This window comes from Ursus maritimus, unplaced genomic scaffold (assembly GCF_017311325.1).
Source record: "Ursus maritimus isolate PB19 unplaced genomic scaffold, ASM1731132v1 scaffold_12, whole genome shotgun sequence".
Taxonomy (NCBI): domain Eukaryota; kingdom Metazoa; phylum Chordata; class Mammalia; order Carnivora; family Ursidae; genus Ursus; species Ursus maritimus.
In genome coordinates this window covers 37,259,009-37,283,058 of record NW_024423564.1, presented here as the reverse complement: position 1 = coordinate 37,283,058, position 24,050 = coordinate 37,259,009, and the positions used below count along the sequence as shown (strand labels likewise).

Genomic DNA, 24,050 nt, shown 5'->3' with positions numbered 1-24,050 from the left:
CTGCTCTCTTCCTACTAAGCCCCTAGGTATCCAAATCTCAATTCTCTTGCCAGGAGGATCAGTCAATTGTGAGAAATGTGTGTGTGCGTGTGTGTGACTTTAGTGCATGTGTGTCCTTATTTCACTGTTATGAAGATGGGTAAGTCACTTATGAAGCATAAAAACAGAAAGAATGGCAAGACAACAGGCCTATCTGTACCTGGCAGAATGTTCTTGATAGGTTCATATAGTTTTAACACATATATAGCACATTAATTAATGTTTAATCATACCATTATTTATTTGTATACATAAACATTGGCTGGGTTTTTCTAATATAGTAAACACACAATATTACGTTAGTTAAACATTATCTATTTTTAAATGCTTGTTTTTTTATTTATTGAAATTCAATTAATTAACATATAATGTATTATTAGTTTCAGAGGTAAAGTGATTCACCCAGTGCTCATCACATCATGTGCCCTCCTTAAAAATGCTTGCTTCTAATATGAAATTTGCTTTATTAAATGCTTATTAGTTACAATTTTGAGAAGACAGTGATGAGTATTTGTTGCACCCGTCCCAAAAAGAGCATGCAATGGGAATGAAAGAAGTAAACATTGAACCAGAAGGGAACTATTCTGCAGAAGAATTTAGTATAAAGTTTCTTTCCTAAGTCTTTCACTCCTAAAATCTGGATTCTCCCCCTATCTGAGAACCCAATAAAAGTAATGGGTTCCTTTTATCAACCTTCCCAGAGAACATGTTCATTTTAAAAATGGATTGACTGGCAATAAAAAAGGCAATTTAAAAAAATGAATTGACTGGGGAGCTTGGGTGGCTCAGTCAGTTGGGCATCTGACTCTTGATTTCAGCTCAGGTCATGATCTCAGGGTCGTGGGATCGAGCCCTGCATCAAGCTCCCTGCTCAGCACGGAGTCTGCTTGTTCCTCTCCCTCTGCTCCTCCCCCGTTCATGCTCGCTCCTTCTCTCTCTCCCTTTCTCTCTCAAATAAATAAAATCTTTTAAAAATAAATAAATAGAAATAAAAATGGATTGATCACAGAATGAGCAGCATCTATGACCCAGAACATTGCCATGTGTGGAGGAGCTCTTAAATGTAATTCCCTAATGCTGAAAGACTAACAGATGGCTGTTACATGTCACTGTTAGCTGCCTCATCATGTTTTCTTTTAGAGCATCCAACTGGTTTACCACATTTTAATAGAAGTTCCTATAACTGGGGCGCTTGGGGGGCTCAGTTGGTTAAGCACCCAACTCTGGATTTTTGTTCAGGTCATGATCTCAGGGTCGTGGGATCAGGCCCACATAGAGCTCTCTCCTAATGGCTGAGTCTGCTTCTCTCCCTTTCCCTCTGCCCCTTCCCCTGCTGGCATGTGGGTGTGTATGTGTGCGAGCTCTTGCTCTCTCTCTCAAACAAATAAACAAATCTTTAAAAAAAAAAGTTACCAAAACTGAATTTCACAGAACGTATCAAAAATATTTCTAAATTACTTTCTTTTTCTGGCATTAATTTAGGTAGTGAGCCATGAATCAATATTTATTAGAAAAACAGAACTTCACATACAAAGAAAATGTGCTTTTGTGTGCGGGAAAGCACATTTTTGCAAAGAAAACCATTATTTCAATATACAAATATTTTCAGAATCTATCACCCCAAAAATGCCTCATGTGATCACTACAAATGATTTTCAGATTGATTTTTGCCGTTTTGACAGTCTCTTATCAATATCATATGGCCATATTTTCTTCCTACCAAGCACAGAGTCCAGTAATGAATTGGATGTAATCTCAGAATTTGGATTTAAAGTTTCCTTCACTAAGCATGTCCATGTTGGAATTGTGGTCTAAAGGGGACATATGACAAAGGGACACTTCTTAAATTGGCACTTGTTTAATGGGTTCAATTTTTTTTAGCCCTCTGCAAAGTAAGAAAGTGCTATCTTTTGTGTACTAGTTCTGCCATCAGCTGCTTGTTTTCCAAACTGTTAATAGGTTGTACTGAGTAATCTGCACTCTCTTTGTGACCCAAGAGAACTCACTGGGCTTGGAGGTACAATCTGTGACTCTGGGGCAGTGTCTCTCTGCGTAAAGCTAATAAAACCTGCACCCTCACCCTTATTAGTGCTGTCCTCTCCCCAACTGAGCTAACACCTCCAAAAGCAAATAGATGATTTGCACAGAGCCATATTCACATCCAATTTCCAAACTAGCTCTTCCTGTGTCGCAGTGGGGAGGTACCCTACAGTGAAAATTTATAGAACTTTTAGTAGTTTTTATAAGCTTCCTTTTCCAGGTTTAGTGGAAAGGGGATCGCTGAAAAAAGTTGAACATAAAATTCAAAAGAAAAGAGAACCTGGCAGAAACCTAACAGAGAGTATTAATATTCAAATAGAGACGTCTTATTCTATCTTCTTAAGTTTGTCATCACATGAATATATTTGGTAAAAAAATATTTATTGAGTATCCACTTCAGGTCAAACATTGTAATTTAATGACAGATAAAGCATAGCTGGGTCTTGCAAAACATACAGGCTAGTTGGGAACATAAACAAACAATAACAATTAAGTGCTATAAGAGAATTCAGGGGGAAGTTATAGGATTCTGGGAAGGCTTTCTGAAAGTGTTAGCAAATCATCAGATGCTAAAAGTTTTCCAGTCAGAAAGACCCACTTTTCTTTCATTTTATTTAAATATATTTCTCTGTACTCTTTTAAACACTGCATTTAATTCTGTGCTCTAAGATTCTTTATTTCTCCTCTTTTTCCTTCTTTATTGTTACAAGGCTCTTGAAAGTAAAATATTTAAACTTAAACCTTTTAGGTGTTTTTAAAGTATTTCCATAAGCCCTCCCTAGGAAATTAACAAGTGAGGGCATCACCTTTGTAGCAATGAGAAAATTAAAGGCACAGTGAAGGTAGGTCCAATTTGGTGCTAGTTTTAAAGTCAGAACAATATTCCAGGTTCCTTCACTCCTACTTTAATGGTCTCTCCACTTGGCTTCAAGCTTTCTACATCTTGCTTATTAATCATCACGAGTTTTTGGTTGCCCAGGAAATTGTATTACTATAAGAGTTTAAGATGATAAAAGCTTTTAGAAAAGTAAAAGTGAAGAATCCTGAACTAGTCCTTGAAAAAAAAGTATGTAAATACCTGTTATTTAAACCAGAGAAGATACAGAAGAGCAAGATGCTTTGAGTCAATGACATGATTTTCAAAGACCAGCTAATCAATTATGTGGTCCAAACTTTAAAAGCCTTACCTAAAAATAAAAAATAATTAAAAAAAAAAAACCTTACACAGATTGTATACAACTAATTTCACCAACCTGTCTTAACTAATTTTAAATTGTCCAGTTATGGCTAATTATTCATAGGCTGATCATACATCCCAGTTTGCCTGGATAGTCCCAGTTTACCCCAATTGTCATAATTGAAAATAGCACCGTCTTTCACTTGAGAAGCACTGAGTTTCAATAATAAATCATATGATCACCCTAGTTATTCACCGTGTTCTGGTCAAATGGGTTCAAAACAACAGGATTGTGCCTCCCTAACCCACTCCAACTCTCCACTGCCTATCTTCTTATCATCTGTATATAATTTTGAATACCTGCCAGATAAGTATTACCTAACTGTGATAGAGTACAGGAGAAAAAAGAAGGAATGCAGTCTGCTCAAGTGTTCTTCAAGTATCGGTGGCAAAATTACCTCCAAGTCCTTTGGTAATAGTACACTGGTCTAATTCTTTTAACTAATCACTATATTTTGGTTGCTTTGTTAAGTTAGTCCTGATTGATTGCAAGAGGGCATGGGCAGGTGGTGAACATTTGGCCATTTGGTCTTGCTGTTTAATGTTCCATTTGTAGGGTGCAGACATTTGCTAACCATATTAATTGTTAAAGTCAAGTTTAGAAGCGTGATAAGGAAAGAGAATATGTTCTTTAAGCCTTGGCTCCTTATTCTCATTGTACTTCCTGTATGTGATCTATAGGGTTTTTTGCAAGTATGGCAAATAAATTTGGTAGATAAAAGTTGAAAATAAAATATTTAAACTTAAATATTAATATGGTTTTGATTTTTGAAAGGGGAAGGAAGGATGCCCATCTTAGGATTTAGGTAATCATATGTTCACAAAGCTAGAAGGATCATTGGTAAATTGTATATTCTGCTGCCCTAAAGCATGATTAGAGATCATAAAATATCTCAATTGTCAGGGGAAACTACATTATCTAAGAAGTTTTTTCTTTTTACCTACCATTCTATTTTGTATTTGTATTTCTAAATTATCCATATCTAGGAAATCTTTATATTTTCCAGTGCCCAGCATAATGCCTTATAATATTCAAAGAAATATATTCAAATATAATAGTAAGCTATAACCTGGATTTAAAATAAAAATATTTTCTTACGTTTTCATAATTCAAGGGTATGTTAAGAGCTGCGTGTATATGGGCATTTCTCTCATAAAAGCAGTAAAAAATTTTCAAGCAGAAAAACCTGTAATTCCCTTCTGGTTCCACTATAGTAGTGCTAAGATGCCGAAATAATCAGTTCCTTTAAACAACAACAACAACAACAACAACAACAACATGTAGTGATTAGAGTATGCATTCCATGAATGGTACCAAACCTTTTTGTGAATCAAATTCTTTCAATTCTCAAGGGTTTGCCTAACCAGGCATAGATTCAAGAAATTTCTCAGTGATTGCCTTGCTTACTAGAGAATGATTGAAAAGGAACATATATTAAGCCTCCAAATTCCGACAAGCTTTCTAAGGGCACAAATAATTGAGACAACTTAAGAAACCACTTTAATTGGGGCACCTGGATGGCTCAATCAATTGGATGGCTGACTCTTCATTTCAAGGTCCTGGGATCAGGTCCCATGTCAGGCTACAGGCTCTGCACGGAATCTGCTTGTCTCTTTCCATCTGCTCCTCCACCTTCCCCCACTTGCTCATAGTGTCTCTCTCTCTCTCTCTCTCTCTCTCTCTGTCTAAAATAAATAAATAAATAAAATCTTAAAGAAAAAAAAGAAACCATTTTCATTTTAGTCCATGAATGAGTGTATCGCATTATCATTTTCTTCTCTCTGTCCCTCTACAGTCCTAAGGTATCTATAAATATTTTGTCTTTGCCTAAGCTCATTTAATTTGTTTATTATATTTATCTGGGTGGAACTTTAGTCTGAAACAGATTTGATATATGTGATGTTCAGGCCACATTCATTTATTTTATATGTATTTATTGAGTCACTATGTTGTACCAGGTACTGAAGTTGATGTGAGAATACAATAAAAAATGAATCTGACATTGGCCCTCCCATAAGTATATCATAGTCAGAGAGGGGAGGAATGCCAATAAATAATTAAAATAAATACTGTGTGGCTCAGACAATAAGAAAGAGTTGATCAAGGCACAGTGATGACACAGAGAAGAAAGTGATTCATAATGAACTTTGTATGAAATTGTAAAATAAATCTTCAGAGATAGATGGGTAAACTACATCTTTAAGAATTAGTAGAGTGAGCCAAGTAAACACAGTTCATGAAACCATTCCAGGTAGTACACATGCAAAGGTATGTTATAGGGAGACCCTAAGTATCTGGAAATCACCGAGGCAGTATCTGAGAATGTAAATAGCATTTTCCTTTAAAAATTTATATTTTATGTGCTTTCTATGCAAATGATTAAACATTTGGTCCTTTTTGACCATTCTCTTTAAATAAGTTAATATCTAAGCTGAGAAGCACTTCATTTCTTATTCAGCAATATAGGCAATAAATTCTCATGAAGGAATTATTAATCCCAACTCCAATTTTAACATGTCATTTTTCGTACAATTATATTTGTCCCCAAAATGAGTAGTCAGAGTTGATACTGTGTCTTCCACCCTTATGAGTCTTAGTCTATGAAATTAGGTTGATATTCCTTTGAGAAACATGTTACATAAATATCGTATTATCTCTGTATAGGAACTTTTGGATGTTATAAATCGTCAACCTCTGAGTGAGATATCATATCTAGAAACCCCCAATATTAACAACAATGCAGGTATCCCTCTACATTGAGATGTTTAAAGTTCCTTCCATTTCTAGCACACTGTGACTAATTGCCTTCTGAACCTGTGGAGGGTCTAGTTCACATCAATAACCTCCAGGATACCCTGTGATACTCCAGGTACTAGATGTCGCCCTCCTCACGACACCTCATGAAGTCAGCTGAACTAAAAGAATTCCTGTGCATAATAACCTCACCTGTTAGCTCATGGGTTTCTTCCTAGTCAGAAAATAGTTTCCTGCCTAAACCTGAATGGCCAGGCTAAGCCAGACAGGGTTGTAGAAAATCCCTAAACAGACAAAGAAGAAAGCACGACCTAGGAAAGCTACTGTCCTGCCCAAATGTAATGTGTCTTTTTAAGTCAATTTTGAAATTAGACTCTCAAGAAAAGGAAATGTTACTGCATGTCACAACATCTACTAAAGTGTATTTCCTTCCAACAGAAATAATAGGACAACCCCATGTGGCACTTAGCTTACTGAAAACGGCCGAAATACTAAAAAAATTGCAATACCATAAATAGACACGGTAAAGGTTTGTCAACTCCAATGGAAGTGGTTTCTGTGGACTCTGCACTTTTCCATGTCCCCTGCATCTCCTCACTCCTATAAGTAAATAAGTAAATAAACAAAACTATGAAAATGATGGAGCCTAAATATAACCTTTTCAGCAAGAGATAAAAACATATTGATTGGTGACTGCTGAAGGATGCCATTAAACTCTCAATGTTTGATTTCATTTCTTCTTCTCTTATTTTATTTATTTATTTATTATTTGGTCGCCCGCAGGCATCTCTGTACTGACTGACCCTGCTAGTTCAACTATTAAAGAATTTCCCTCTCCAAGGAGGCCTGATGTAAACATGATAATCTGTTTGGCGGCTCCTATGATGGTCCATGAATAAAACATATGACAACCCAGTTGGAGTTTAAGCAGTTCACTATTTGTTACCAACGAGAATGTTTGGAAGCTCATGGAAAGCTTCACCATGCTTAATCCCAGAGGCCTGGAATCCCGTTCTTGGTTCAGACTTAGCCACGAGAATTGTGACTTAACTATTGGCCTTATGGTCAACCACCCTACGATATCTTACTAAACAGACCTAATGCTAGGGATTGGATTTGAATGCACCTCTAACTGTGGCAGAAAGCAAGTCTCTCCTGTTAGAATGTATATGCTGTATCCTTGACAACAATAGAAAATGTTGACTAGGTGAGATTTGGAAAGAGAAGTCTGAAAACCACAATGAAAGAGCTAGAAAGCAGCTCTATTATATTTAAGCGTGCACACACTGAAATCAGAATGCAAAGATACCTACATAGGTCTTTATAACATCACAAAGAAGTGATTGGGTATTTTTTGCCCTTGATTACCTGTACTACTATAAAAAGAAAGGGTTGTGGTATAATCACTGCACTAGCAAATCAAAGAGGCAAAACCTGTCCCCGCTTGGGTGGATGCTGTTGGGTGGATAAAGTCAGAGAGGGATTATTTAATGTGACCTTTCCCACACAACAAGAGAACAATTGTTGTTATAATTCAGGTTTGTTTTTAAAGCACAGTCATTAAAAAACTGCTTATAACACATTTTTTTCCTGGAAATCTCTCCCTTTGTGCATTGTCTCTGGCCATTAATTCTCTAATTATGTTCCTGCATATATTTAATTTTTGATCTTCTGTAGAAGGAACCATAAAGTGAACATTTTATATAAAGACAGTTTTATATTGCAGTGTACCAGCTGCTATTGATGAAACAACTTTCCTGGGACTGTCCTTTGTCTGTCAACAAGTTCTCCTTGTCATCTCTAACATACTTTGTACTTTTTACGTGGATGTCATTATTCTTTATTTCAAGAAAAAAATTAAATGCAATTCTAGATACTAGCAACATTCGGAAATTTAAAATATACTTTTGCATTCATAGTATTCTTTAAAGTTAAGTGTGATTTTGAGGGTCTATGTGAGTGTGTATAGTTTTTGTAAAATTCAGCATTCTGTAAAGAGCACTGCCAACATATAGGGGCAAAATTAATGTAAAATTATAAGTTAATGTCCAGGACACATCTACATTTAAAATACTATAAATAATAAAATTTGCATCTGCTGCATATGTATAAGAGCTATTCTATTTTATTTATGCACCTCCCTTGTAAGATTTAAGTAACTTAATTTAAATATACTGTCTAACTCTCATTAAATCATTATTGGAAAAAAGTGGGATTTTAAAACTTTTTGAAATCATAATGAAATCTCTTTCCAACAATCCTTTGAAAAAAATCAACATCTAAATATTTCTTTTGATATTCAGTGAGAAGGAGCACCTGGTTGGTTCAGTAGGTTGAGCATCGGATTCTTGGTTTCAGCCCAGGTCATGATCTCAGGGTCTTGGGATCAAGCCCCGCCAGGAACCCCTCCTCCAGCCCCACCTGCTGCCCCATGTGGGGCTCCACGCTCAGTGCAGGGTCTATTTGTCATTCTACCTCCCCCTCCACTCCTCTCCCCCATGCTCTCGCTCTCTCAGATAAATAAATATTAAATAATAATAATAAAATAAAAATATTTGGTGAGAAAATTGGAGTAGCGCCTAATTTATAGGCTTCACCTTGGAGTATGATGTTCCACACAAGCAAATTTTTCTGACAATTGCCCTTTACCCCCCCTTTTTTAACGAAAATCAAGTGAGATAAAATGTAGAAAAGGGCTCTATAAACTTTAAAATATATTATAACAGATACTATTATTTTTATTATGCTACAAACTTGCTTTCAGATAATTTATTTCTAAAAAACTTTCCAAAATATTTATTTTCCTGCCTTCTTAAGCAACATATATGGAATACAATTTTTCCTGTATTTTCTAATGGAGATGGATAATTATCACACTAATTGTGGGATTATGACATTTTACAAAGGTACCCTCTGCAATATCTCACCCCTGATAATGACTCCACATTGTTATATTCTTTTTGTTGTCATTGTGATGTTCTTTTAGTTCTTTTATCTGTAATGTTCTGTCCTCTCACTCTGTGAAACTGTCAGTCAAATTGGCTTTTTTCACCCCCTCTTTGTTCTCCTCCCTGCTTTTTCTTTCTAGTTTACCACTTGGGTCTGTTGTCGTTTAGGAAAACAGATAAACAATCCCCTTGGTTGTGTCTAAACAGTAAAATTGGTCTGGGTGAAGGTCCAGTAGGTTCTTGTAAATTTTGGTGGGTGTGTTTTATTATACAAGTATTCGGAGTTTATATTCAGGCTACTAAATGTGAACTTACGGAGCAAGTATATATTGAGTGGCCTGTGTGTTTCAGGTACATAATTACACAGACGTAGCCCTTGTCTTCAGGAAGCTCACAGTCTACTTGGAGAGACAAACATAAAACACAAGATCAACCAAATATTTAATTAGACTGGATAAGTGCTGTGGTGAAGAAGTGCAGGATGCTCTAAGCACACCTGTAAGAGTGCACCTCAGCTAATCTAGGAAGGCTTCCCATTTCAACTGAGACCCCAAGGACGGGTGGAACTAAGGATGTCAGATGAAAAAAATAGCATATAAGGAAGGTGAGTAGTGCTTAGGAAATGTTTCTTTCCAAAATCTTCTAACTAGGTGAAATGGCTTATTTTAAAGACCTCTTAATAAATGGTTAGCTTACTACGTAATTTCTTTCAAGAAATTTTAAAAATTCCTTTGATGATTGGCTGTATTTCAACTTACTTTCACTTGCTTCTCTTTCTAGAACTTGGGGAATTCTTCTCTAAATTCTCAATGCGTTTGCTATTTCATTGTGGAGTATGGCTCTTCTGGAACCAGCCACTTAGGCTGCCTTACCTTAAGGACAAATTTCCAATTCTGGATGGTACTCAGCTCTCAATCCGATTGTAGAACTCCCACTGATGGCAGCAGGAGCTGTGCCTGTATATCTAGGAAAGTACACTGTCCTCTGTGTCACTGTCAGCCTCCTTTGGCACAGAGCCTGGAAGCCCGAGCGTACATGTGAGTCTCTCAGGAAACATTGCTCTCGGCGGTGCCACGCTAGCAAGAGTGTGAATGGAAGCAGAGAAAATAGATGAAAAGGAAGGCATGGCATCAGGACTAACACCCGTGATCCTGCCAACCAGGGCAGTAGGAGGAGGGGTAGAAGGAATTGCAAGCATTTTTTTTTTTTTTAAGACTAGACTCTATTTCATAAAATCGTCAACTTACAGCCACAGATTGATTTTTAATAATTACCATACTCCCTAACATATGCAAGGCCTGGGCAAGAGTACAAATGGAGGCCTGAACTGGGGACTAGCCCTACCCCTTTCCCACTCCCGCTCTGTTCAGGAGCGCAAGGGGCCTCCCAAGCGTGTGTCCAGCCTCCATCTCTCGCCTGCCCCCACGCCAGACAGCCACACCCTTAGGAGGGCTGACCCAGGGAAGAGGCCCAAATTGGCCCTGGAAGTGGGCTTCAGGCCATTTGGACAGGGAATTTCTGGAAACACTTGCTCTTAACCACTCACTAAACTGTACTGCCCTTCAATAATGGGGAAGTTCATAATGGTTTGAAATTGAAGATGCGTGGGTTTTAAGGATGAGAGGGCTGTACAACTTTTAAAACTTGCTTTTAAGTCAGTGCTTCTCAAACTTAATGCGCATGAGAATAATCCAGATATCTTGTAAAAATGCAGATTCTGAGTCAGTAAGTCTGGGGTGGGGCTCCAGATTCTGCATTTCTAACAAGCTCCCAGGTCATATCTGTCTATAGCCCACACTTTGAGTAGCAAGGCCTATGAGAATATTAGTGGTTTCGGATGTGCATTGGTGTGTTTGTGTGTGAACATGCTGTTACTTTGGGATGGGAAGTTTTAATACTGAGTGTAAAAAGAAAAATCAGTGGTAGCATGAGTTTAAAAGACATAGCTTTTAGATTATCGTTATTAAGATTCTTGTCTCCGATGATGTCCCAGACAACAGCTCTCATACCTATTCGTCCTCCCTATTAATCTGATATCAGTGATGTCACCAAGTCTTATCTTTGAACTGGGCTCTCAAGTGTCACTGTAGCAGCCTTCTAAAACCTTACAGATTTCTAAGATACATATTAGAGCCAATGGAAGACTAAATGTCTCTTGGTGTAGAAAAGAAATTTTGATTAGATTTAAACAGCTGTCATCTCTGAAATTTCCTTCTCTAAATCATTTCCTGCTCTCAACAAGCTCTTGTATGTTGCTTTCTTGGATGGATGCTGCTCTTGGTACACTTCTAACTACTCATGTTAACTGGGACCTGTGGCATGGAACTGATAGATATTTAAGAACATCTTCACAGCTAAAAAAAGCACTTGGCGTAGAGAGATTTTACTCTGGTTTCTTCTTTTCCATAATAACTATATTTCCTTGGATTGAGCAAAATTCAATTACATGAAGAAGGACTATGATGCCACAGCTTGCACTGCTAAAAGCAGGTTTGAAGCCGTCACAAAAGTTGTCACTTTTCGTTTTACTTAGATGAAGTGCGATCTAAAGTACATATGTTTTCAAAAGCAACTTAGTCTCAATGATCACAAGGTCTCCGGACTGGTGAGACATGGCAATTTAAAAAGATCACATTAACAAAGATTACATAATGGAAAATTGACTAATGTTTTAGGGATAAATACATTTCTAGATTGTGTTAGTCTACATTTTTAAAATAAAATCTGAAATATTCTGCTAGGTAGTGGACTAAAACCTCCCCCTGAGAATTTATAGATTATTAACTGAAATGGCAGTTTTCTTGTTAGCCATGATCAAAGTGATTTGGGAATGTCTAAAAACATGTGAAAGTTGATTACACATTTTATTACTGGCACCACATTGACTGGCCACCCATATGATGGAGCAATTGTGACTGTGGATTAGTTCCAACTAGCCTCAGGGAAAGAGCACACTGAGTTGAGACCTTTAGAAAGCATTTATTTGCTTGCCTCATTTAATCAAGTGACTTTTATAATTTTCCAGCTTTTACCCTTATTTATTTCACATAATGAGAAAGAAAAAATATCTTATTTCTGGCCTTTAAACAAAAGATACCCACCCTTTAAAATTTCATTTCAAGACACAAATACCTATCTTTTTCAAGAAATGTATCTGTTTTGTTTTTCAATGAGACAAAGACAACCTTAAACAGAGGAATTCTACTTGATCATAAAGTACCCATTATTTGTCTTCACAGTCACACTTACTTCTCAAAATCCTACCCATTTTTTGAAGACCAGTAAAAGCCCTTCTCTTCCAGGAGATCTGTAATCCTCTAGTCAGAATTACTCTCTCATTCTTTTGTATTCTGACAGCAGAATTTATGCACAGGTAATAATTAGTCCTTTATGTAATCTTTGTGGAGCGCAACTAGATATGTTTGGTACTAGAAGGTGAGCTCCTAAGGAACAAAAATCATTACTTATTTCTTATTTAATGTATTTAATTTATTTAAATTTAAATATATTTATTTAAATGTATATTTATTGTTAGTTTTCCAAAATCGCATAACCCAGTGCTTTCTCATAATAAAGGTATAGTGTATAATGGTTGAATTAAATCTTTCTAATTGTTAATGACTATGGATGAGTGCATTGTGAATGAATTCATTAAGATCACCCAATCATCATATTGACTTTTTAAGAAATAACCTATGGTAAATGATTATTATAAAGTATTAGAGCCCTGACATATTTCAAGATTTAATATTTGAACACAATTTGGATAAGAGAAAATCATAGTTTAAAATATGCTTTGTGTCTAATGAATCTCCTTAATATGGAAATTTTAACCATTTTGATGGTGTTTCTCTTATTTTTAAAAATTCATGGAACGTTTACCTCTCTTGTCCTGAAAATAAACAGAATCATGTATACTCAATATATACATAGGATAGCTGGTATGTCAAGATCCTCCATTTGCATTCCAAATAGTATTTGTAGTTGGCAAAATAGTGTACTACTCAAGCTAACACATAAATTAAAAACACATCCAATGATCATTTCTGTAGACTGTCAACTATTGTAGGAAACTGAATAAGACAGGCCAATAGAGAATCAGAGCCAACATTAATGCTTACCTCCCAGCGTAACTTTCATTTATTGCAATAAAATATATAGGTTTCTATATTTTCTTTTCTGCTTTCCTTTTTCTTTTAATGGGTAACCTTGGCAACTCTTCCATTTTCCCTATTTTTAGAAAATTGTTAACAAGTCCACCAGCATCAGACGAAATATACTCTCTGGAGTATTAGAACTCCAGAAATGGTAGAATGATAATCTACTCCTCCAATTCAGAGAACTCCTTTACAGTGGCATGAAGAGGCTTTCAGATGAAAAAATATATAAATTAGTCATTTAAATTTAGGCACTGAAATGAGAAAAATTTGGGCTTACAGACCAGTTCTCTCACTTTTTAGTTGAATGACCTTGAGAAAGATACTTCATCTCCTCTAGGTTCAATTCCCTAATCCAAAACAATGGAAATGATAACAAGACCTATGTGGGTTGGTTGGAGGATTCTAATGCATGCAAAGCACTTACCACCATGCCTGGCAGAGAGCCCATCCTGAAATCGATGTGACATGGCGTGGTGGGAAGATCCTGACAGCCAGACCTTGCCATCCATCAGCTGGTCAGGCATGTGAGCTCCTGAGCCTGTTTGTCTCTTCACTGAGTGTTTCTGTTTTTGTTTACTCCCCAGCAAAAGGGGACACCACATTGTAGCAATTAGAAGAGAAAGTGAGAACCCTCAAAGTCAGAGAAAGAAAAGCAAAGCAAAGACTTAGTCACTAAATCTTCCAGAAGGAAGGAGAAAGAGGAGCGAAAGCTTGATGGATTACATTCTGAATGCAGTTTCTTAAAAGGAATTTTTTGTGGTAAGGGACAATGGAAAGATACCAAGTTACAGTACAAACCCAAGGGCAAGCCTCATGGAAATCAAAGAAAAGTGACACTACAGGCACATTGTAGAATAAGGGAATGTTTGAAAAGAGAGGGTTATGTATTTACCATTTTGCTTGATCTACATATCAAAAGCATCCTCCAACTGTATATAGAAGATCCTTGCAGGAAAATGTTTCAGATGAAAAATAAAAAAATAAATAAAGTAAAGTAAAAAAGAAAAAAAGAAGAAAGTGCTGGAGGCCATGTCATTTTTTTTTTCATCCTATTCTCTTTCACAGATTTCAGGCCAGGTGCGACTAGCTCATGCAAACGAATACCTTCCCAATCACCACAAAAGCAAAAGAAGATACTGGGAAATACAGCATCCACTGTACTTAGAATGAGAAAACCTAACTGAGAAATGGAAATGACTGAGGAAAATTAAGTGGCCTCAGCACGAAAAAGCACACCTTATTTTTTTTTCCATCCAATAACCTATTATGTAATAAATAAAAGCCCACTGTGCTTGTTAGGAAAAAAGAAACTTTTGCTCAGCTAACTATAGAAATATTTTTATCTGATAATATATTTTCCTAAGTATTTGAATCAGTAATATTGAAATATTGAAAATCAAATCTCCAATGAGTTGAAATCAAGTGATTAGCTCTTTGAAAATCCATTATTCTACCCATGTATTAGGCCTCATCACTATGGCAAAAATTTTTCCTTAGCAAAGAGATGTCCATGTTTTTTTAATGACAAACCAGTTAATGGGAGTTTAAGTTTGTTTTCTGTTATGTTATTGTTTAACAGGAAAAAAAATCTAAAATTTTTTTAAAATTAAAAAAAATAATAAAATAGTCCAGTTTTAGAAAAAAGAAATTATTTCACTCAAAATGAAATTCTTAAATTTGTCATAACACTCATTCGTCAAATTTCTGATTTACTTTGATTCAAAATTCATATCAGCATTTTAACGGAAATTTCATTAATACTACCTGCAGGATTACAGAAATGTGTGGAAACCACACTGACTTTTAGAAGATGCGGATTCCAACCCTGATTCTATTTTGTTCTAGCTGGACACTGGGCAACTGTCTCCCCTGTCCTGAGTTCCATATAAAATACTGATAAAAATCCCTATATTAACTCATTGTTAATGTGAGATTTGAATACAGTAACATGTGGAAATAACTCATTATAGTTCCTGAAATATTTGGAAGAGAAGAAAATGTTAGTAGCCTTTCCCCATAGGAGCTCCACTATCCAGACAACTGTTCAAGTTAACCTCCCTCTCCCAGATATTGTATTAGTTATGTTAGTTATCAAGTCCTTCATTTCTACCGCCCTTCTCTCAATTGCATCTTTTTCATCTTCTGTTACACTTCCCAAGGAAATACCCTCATTGCCTTATGCCTTGACTAAAATGATGACCATGTAATTCACCCTTACTTACAGACTCAACTACTGCCACCCATTCTTTATGCAGAATTCTTTCTAGTAGAACAAATAGAATTATATTATTTTCTGCTTAAAACTCTTCATGACTTCCTGATGCCCATAAAACAGAATTTAATTTCCCTAGAGTGATTAAAAAAAGGCATTTACGATTAGGTAGTTCAACATCATCTTCTTCTTATCATATACGCTATGTAATAAATGCACTATACTATCCTTTCCCATGGATTTCTATCTTTGCACTTGCTGTTCCCTCAGCCTATGATGTATTTCCCACCCTCTGACAGTGGACAACTATTCATCTTTAAGACACAGCTGAAATGTCATCTCCCACATGTCACCTTCTCAGAGCACATAGGAAGAATTTATCATTCCCGTAGGACTTATTTCCATTATACCACACCATATTTTATTAATTGCTTGTTTACGTGTCTGTCTCTATTAGACTATGAGCTCCACCGTACAGCATAGAGCCAAGAATGTGGTAGATAGTATTTGATAAATATTTACTGAATTAATGATTGGGAACAATAATAAAAAATCAATGATGTTACAATAGATCTGCTCATGAATTAATGTCCCGAATTTGCAAGTGCCTTTTTATTTTTACTGTATATTTATAGCCTCTGTCCAAACAGGGGACCAAAAGAAATGGAATTGAGATCATTTTTTAGGGAAGTCTAAAAACAACAACAACAACAACAACTTTTGAGTCAATTATATTGATATTACAAGCAAATGTATCTTTGGCCTAAATTGCCTCACGTTGAAATGTCTCCATTTACCCTGCTTTTTTAGACATAGCATGAACCCAGAGTATTTTTGTTATTCTTAGAAAACACAAATTTGAGATAGTCTTTTCTTTCCCTTTGCAGGCAAGCACAAAGGGAAACAGGACACACATGCAACAGCAAACTGACATTTACATGTGGCTTCATCACCAAGTCTCAAAGAGTTCACTTTGCACCTTGGTTCCCCTTTCTTCAAAAAGTACCTCTGCCCTGAAGTCAGTTGGTCTGAACAGGGCCTATAATTTCTCTATTTACCCAGGTTGCAAATTAGTGAGGGGTGGCCGGTGTGTGATCACACTCACCAGCAGCTGAGTATTCAAGTAATGAGCACTGGTGTGCCTTGAGGTTTTGAGCGCTGAAGTACTGAAGGATGGTGATCGGCAGTGTGGAGTTTTAAAGTTGGTGGCAGCCGCAGCTCAGCCCCATTAGAGGCTGTTTTCCTGGAGAACGGTCAGCCATGCTGCAGCAGGGATAGAATGTGAAGTTCCCAGGACCAGTGGCCACCATCCATTTGGACTGACAACCTAGGCTTCAACAGTTAGTGTGGAAACAATGTTTAACCTTGTGCTGAGATTCGGAGAAGCCATTCTTACCAACAATAGAAAATGTATTTGACAACCTTTTTCTAGGATCCAGACACTCTTGGTGACATTAAATTCATGAGTCTTCTAGCATTGCAACTTGCCCAAAGGGAGTTTCTCTACTTTTTAATATAGTATAAATTTGTTCTGTTGGGTGAGGGATTGAGGTTTTTAAGCTGGAAACTTAATTCTTCCCCAAATTAATATTTCCATGCAATTACCATAAACATAAAAAAAGAGAAAGAAGTACCTCTGTCTTTAGGATGCTGTGGATTTTAATGAGAAGATTCAATGCCAATCCATTTTTTTTTCTTTTTTGGTCAAGAAAATAAGAGAGAAAAGTAAAACATCTTGGTGTACAACTGGAGGAGCCGGGCTTCCGTAATTAAGTTCATTTAATGCCTAGCGTAGTGCTGACAGTGAGTAAATGTTCCTTGCTGGTGACGAAATACTAAACCTAAGAACCTGTGTTTCCGGTTCTGTGCTGTCTTAAAGCTGCTATTATTCAGCATTTATTAGGTACCCACAGAGTATGAGGCATAAACATGACAAGTAGAAAACACACAATCCCTAACCTCTAAATTACAAAAGACAGATGCACAGGAAAGTAGGTGGACCTCAAAATTGTTTCCAAATGGCTATTTGTAGGAGGATTTAGAGAGTAGGAAAACCGAAGGGCGGCAGGGTGGGGTGGACAGGACGGAGTGTTAGGAAATGGGAGGAGTAAGAGGAGTTAGTGTTTTCATAAAAGGAACAAGGTAGGACATCAAACCAATTTCCAGAAGCATAAGAGTGAACAGGAGAGATCCACTGGTGATACTGAAGAACCCAAGGGAACAATGAGGGAAGAGGTTTTTCTATTGTCTGTCCATGTCCTCTTTGCTAGTAGGGACTCTTCCTCTAGCTTCCCTGATTGGCAGTAAGAGAAGAAGCATGATTATTTTGAAGTAAGACACTCCCATGCTAAATGAATGGGTTTGTCATTTACTGGCCTCAGTTCCCTCATCTTTAAAATGGAACAATAATACTTGAAAGACTCAACCTAAGAAGATGAAGCACGTAAATGGCCCACACTGGTGCCTCCCACATCCTTTAGGAAGCAACTCCAGAGGCCCTGGAAACGTAGGCTAATATTCTCATCTGTGACATCCCAATTTCCTGCTTTGTTTGCTTTCTCCTTCTTTTCTTTGTCAAAAGGAGTAAGATATCTTTTAGAAAGACAAGATCAAGTTTTAAACAAGCAATCCTGGTTAGTGGATATGTAGATGGGATTTATGTTAATGCTAGGCTTCGTTTCTAACTGAATTTAGAGCCAGTGAGATTTTTAACCTAGTTAGTAATTTCTTTTTACCAGTCAGATAGAGACCAAAAATATCACAGTGAGAGCCTTGTAAAATGGCTCTTGGGGCCCTCAAGGGCATTTCTCTCAGTTTTTTCATCAACAGAGCTGGTCTATATCGTAAGTCTTATTTATAAGGAGGCTTTCAGGCAATTTCACACTGCTTTTCTCTGATGCAGCCCCAAAAACATGTAAACCCAAGGGATTAGTAGCGACTTAAAGGGAAAATAGTGTAAAGTTACACCATGAACTGAGGCAGTGCAGCTGCCTTGACGCACTGTTCCCTTGGGCTCCTACAGTGAATGAAACTTATCTAAGTGGCCCAGTCCACTCCCACACTGCCTCGCAGCCCTTTGTTACAACTTGCGCGAGAATTGCTCAATCTCAGGGGGCAGCCGAGTCGGTAATGACCTGCATTGTAGAAACACACAGGAGTTCACTATCTAGGAATGAAAACTTAAATCTCCTTTTATATTTCTTTGTTGACAGTTGCAAGCAGGGCTGTGTAGTAAACAAAATGTTTATTCTGGCAGTGTTGCTTTCATAGGCGGTTCAGATACATTTATTGAATAGGGCAGCAGCCTGAAATGGAAATGAAATGGGAGTATCATCTGAGGACCACGGAGAAGTCCCGAAAAAGGCTGACTATTCCCCAAATGCAACCATCGTGAGGTTGGCATACTTACATTGATGATCTCACCCGACCAATAATTAATAAGCGTGAATTAGGCTAATGAAATCAGATCGGGTAATGAAAGGCAGCCTCCTGCTTGTTAGCATTGCTATTTTCTTCACTATTTAATCTCTGACAGAAACCAAATTTGCTGCTCAAGGTCTAATTGGGCCTATTTGACTTCGAAACAATTTTTTAAAAAGTGTTCCAAAGAGCCTTTACGAAGGTATAATTGTGAAAATATTAAGAATCTATATGATACGTGCAACATCGGGAACATAGACCAAATCAGAACAACTGTAGGCATTTCCTGATCCTTTGATAAGACTAAATTGCAAGTAAAGGAAATGATGAAGCGGAATTTTTTTTCAAGCCTGGGATTTTTAAAAGGCAGAGATCCTCCATCCCCAAACGCCACCTTCTTTAATTTTTGACACGCACAATTTAGTAAATAATTAAACTATCTCTTTCTCTCTGAGGGTAAGCACTATAGTATGATCTGGAAAAGCAATGCGGATCAAAACTGAGTCCTTTGGTCTATAGAATGGAGTGGTGAAGACTTGACCTGGAAATGGAACAGGGATATCACCTTCTGTGATGAGAATGTATGAACTGCCACTGTATCTTAAATCTGCAAGAAAAGGATGACTTGGTTCCGATTTGAGGCTTCTCTTCCAAAGAAAGCTTGAGAATCTGCAAAAGGAATCAAGGGCAAAGGAAGCATGTGCTTCCCATTCTTCTTCCTGTTAAGCAGCATGTGGATAAGGGGAACCCTGTGCTAACCGAAACTGTTTGCAGACCATTCCAGTGACTTCACTTTTTCTCCTGTCTTCCGTTTGAGCACAAGTGCCAAAAAGGAGACAGGAAGTATGCATTTGTGAGTGAGGGGTTAAACCCAGCAGGATGTGTGATAAAATTACAGTATATTTCCTATTTGATAATATTGGATCTATTTTGAGATTACTTATCAGTTGGTTATTGTGCTAATAATTGCCATTAAAATTAATACTGCATTTTGGGAATTAGGCAAAGAGCTAACAAGTTTGCTTTTACACAGAGCTTTCCAAAAGCAATCTGGGTAACTTGTTTCTGGAATGCAGCTGTGTAAGTTTTCATTAACATCTTGCAGGTGGAGCCTAATTTTAGTTCAGCCTTGAGAAGGGGGAATTGTTTTCCTCATGATAGGCACAGCACCACAACAGCAGCAAAGCAGGTGGGGCTTCGCCAAACACTTGTTTACTTTCCTGTTTTTAAAAAACAGATGATTCATGTCGTTAATCATACAGTTTCTATTTGATTTTAACATGTCTTTAACAGAAGAGTCTGGAGTACATTTGACCTACAGTTACTCAAATGTGAAACAAAAGCAATGAAATGGAAAATGATAAGAAAATGAGCATTGAATCCTAAATATAGTGGAGGAGAAGCCAGTGAATGAAGTGAAGTAAAATTTAGAAATACATCTGTTTGGCTACAAAAGCATCTCAAAAAGCAACCTTCCAGATTCTAGTTTGGCAATTTGAAGTTGGCTCAGTTAGAAAGTTCAATATTTTTTTTTCTGCCATTGCAAGGAGGAAACTATTAGGGGAAGGAAGCAGTTGCTGGGGAGAGGGGAGATGAGGGGTCAGAAAGGAAAACTGAGATGCGGATTGTTTTCTCTTGCAAGTTCCCCCGCCCTCCTTTGCATCTCGGGGAATGACTGGTAATCAGCTTAAATTTTAGGTCCAAGGAAAAAACATTTGAAGGATTCAGAAAGTGATTAATGACAGTAATTTCTCTTTTAATTTGTTTAGGAAATATCTTAAGCCCATGTTAGACTTCCAGGGCACAGACCCCATATCTTCGCTTTGTTTAATGTGTTTGAGCACAGTGAACCTACTGTGTGTGTCTCTTTGGATGTGACCACAGTGTGATATGGCCACAATACTGCCGAGCGGCTCCTGGTCTTCTGGCTTAAACAAACGCCTTTGAATTCTTCTGCCCTGTGGGGTGTGCATGAAAATTCCATTACCTCCACAGAGAGGGGGCAGCTCCATGTGCATATTTGTTTCTTTCAATTCAGTTTCTTGGAATGGATGGAATTTGTGATTATGTTGTATAGGAGTCTATTGTTCTAAACCTTAAAATAAGCCTTTTTTTTTTTTCCCTTGAAAGCCCTCTTCTGGACCCTGAAGGTCACCGTTGAAGGGCTTCGCCTTTATAAAAATTCTTAACCTGAGATACAGGTTTGTCCATGAATGAGCTTCAGGGTACTTGGGAACAAAGTTTCTTGTGTTTTTTTTTCCTTTAATAGATTTTTTTGAATGTGTGTTTTTGTCTCAGGAGAGAGTCCATAGCTTTTCTTGGATTCCCAAAATGAATTTATAACCCCCAAAATCTTAAGACCTATTACCTTGTAAAGAATGCTTTCAAAAAAATATAAATACTTATTAAATATAAAGGAAATACAGTAGCTTACTTGGACTAATGATTTTAACTAAAATATAGTACTTGTCAGCCTTCCTCATATAATGAATCTCAGTCTGAATTAGAACTAAGCTCACACTATAAGTCTGCCTAGTTCCCTCCCCTGGGATATCACCATTCTTCCCTTATCTTTAACCTGTAACTATGCTAAATGAGCATCTAAGAGGCTATTAAATTTTTCGATGTGTTTCTTTATTCAACATGTATTTGTGAAGCACCTATTATATTGAAGGTACTTCTGGATTTCAGAAATACCCAACAGTCTCTCTCTTTAGGGTCCCAGACCTGTGACAAAAACAATCAACTAGGAAACGAAACTCAACCGACTGATCTGTTTGTAAACGGGAAAAACATTATGTGAGCTTTCAGATTTTCAAAACATGTTGTACATCCTCCTTTTGAGACATAAATGCAACAGTTAAAAACAAACGACGGTGACCCTTTGACAAGAACCATACCACACCCAAACCTGTTTGTTCTGCCAATCCATTCCATCCACCCGCACACTTGGAAGGAGAGGGGGCTGTGTGGGTGACAGAAGGAAGGAATGGACCTTCACAAATGGCTCCCATGAGTGGAATGGGAGGAAAGGTCATCAAAAGGCAAGGAGGAACCAGTCTGAGATTTAGTCTAAGTAACTATTTTTGACTGATTTGATCTTACAGATTGCCTAAAGTTCCATCAGATGGTGATTTTGCAACTGTCCTGAGGATAGTGCTACTGGAGATTTCACACACACACAAAAGCCCTTCCATTTTCTCAATAAGACCCTATCTTTGGATGAGATCTATAGCTCCTGGACACCTGAAACCCAGACTTTGTTACTGTTTCTTTCATTCCCCAACATCTGAGGCTCTTCTCACTCTGTCCTCAAATTTTCCTTGACTCCATTATATCCACAGGAGTGGGAAGACAAAAAAAAAAGGGGGGGGGGACAAGTTGATAGGAAGCAGGAATGGAGTACTTCCAATTCTCTCTCGTAATGACCCAGACTACCAAGAGCAGATGCTGTGGATTTGATCTTCTCAATTTTCGTTTTGCTTTTAGCCTCATTCAGAATGCAAAATTCAGTACCCAACTTTTATTCATCATGAAATCCAGGACTATGTTGGAGAGGATGAAATGGAGTTGCAGCCCTATTTCCGAAAACTATAAAAGGTTATTTTGGCTATCTATACAGAGGGCTCAGTTTTTGAACATTCCTAGTTAAAAATCATAGAATTGGCAAGCTGCCTTCCTCATTTCTAGGTTTTTCATTTCTTTGTAAATTTTTCCTACACTCCTCTCTAGGCAAACCTACACTTTTCCTGCTGAGATTCCTTAAGTCGTAGAGTAAAATGTCACCTACAGGAAACATGTGATTCATTTCATTCTTGCTGGTAGGTACATTCAGGATTCGACTTCAAGAGGGTTATTTCCCGTTTTTAATCTAAACCTTATTGTGCGGCCTGCAGTGGAAGCCTCGACCACAGCTGCTGAAATAAAGTCTTTATAGAAACACTTAAAGAAGACCTGCTTGTTCTGGTGTTGCTTCTGAAGAAGTTCCAATCAGCAGCAGGGTAAAATTTATAGTATGCTTATGAGATTTTTGGTTTCTTAAAAGAGCACACATGCCACAGAGAATCTGAATATATTCTATGAAAACTGTACAGACCTCTCAACCAGCACAAGGACATGCACAGAAAATTGGAGAGGTCACTGTTTGGCAGGACCACACTCAAATCATCTGAGACAAATGAGATAAATCCTTTTTAAAGACTTAAAGTAAAAGAAAGAGAATCTGCAACTTCAACTGGGGAGCCCTGCCAGCGTAGAAGTGTTTATCTTTAGTTTTAAGACCCCGTCTATAGCATTTATTGGTATCAGCTCTGCTTGTTGGTTTTTTTTATTTTTTGGTTTTTTTTTAGCCTACAAATTGGGTAACGATAAATGAAACTTTGGCCAAAAACTCTGTAAGTACATGAGAATCTCTACTTTGTAGAAAAGAAATAATAATTTAAAAATAGAGAATATTTTGATAGCTCATACCAATATGTTTGGGTAATGTCTACTCTTAGTTTTCTTTTTTAGACTTTTGATTACCTAGAGGTATATAAGTTGAGACAAATGGCTTTCATATATATGAAAAAAATATATTTATAGTGTAATCAAATTTGATGATATATTTTAAAAGTGTTTATACCCACCCTCTGGCCAAAGGAAGAGCCGATGCTCAACTAACTGGAATCAGGTGGGATAACACGTGCGCCAACCCATCTTCGCCCAGCAGTCAGCAGCGTTGGATCCATTCCTCTGATGTCAGGCTGTGGGTGCCGTGCTCCTTTCTGGATTACTGTTAGATAAAAATAAAGATGGGATAGAGTAAAGTGAGACACAAATTGGCTTGTTTAAAAAATAAGAATAGGTTGGGACACCTGGGTGGCTCAGTTGGTCAAGTGTCTGCCTTCGGCTCAGGTCATGATCCCAGGGTCCTGGGATTGAGTTCCGCATCAGGCTCCCTGCTCAGGGGGGAGTCTGCTTCTCCCTTTCCCTCTGCTGCTCCCCTTGCTTGTGCTCTCTCTCTCTCAAATAAATAAAATCTTTTTAAAAATGAAAATTGCTGGCATTGATAATTATATAAGTGATATTTTAATTTCTGTAGCACATTATAATTTTCTAAATATTTATCTACAAGGTGATTTGATCTTTCTAATAATCTTTTGAGAAATATAGAGCAAGTATTATCAACTCATTTCATAGAATAGAAAATTTACATCAGGGGTGCCTGGGTGGCTCAGCCTTAGTTAAGTGTCTGCCT

At 37.3% G+C, this 24,050-nt stretch overlaps 1 long non-coding RNA gene across 1 annotated transcript in view; it reads right to left on the bottom strand.

The window, feature by feature from the left end:
• Positions 1 to 23,703, bottom strand: part of LOC103662976 — a 125,942-nt gene extending 102,239 nt beyond the window's left edge. The window contains exon 1 of the long non-coding RNA XR_005834125.1: positions 23,440 to 23,703. This is a non-coding gene — a long non-coding RNA (uncharacterized LOC103662976). The remainder of the gene's footprint in view (positions 1 to 23,439) is intronic.
• Between the last annotated feature and the right edge of the window lie 347 nt (positions 23,704 to 24,050).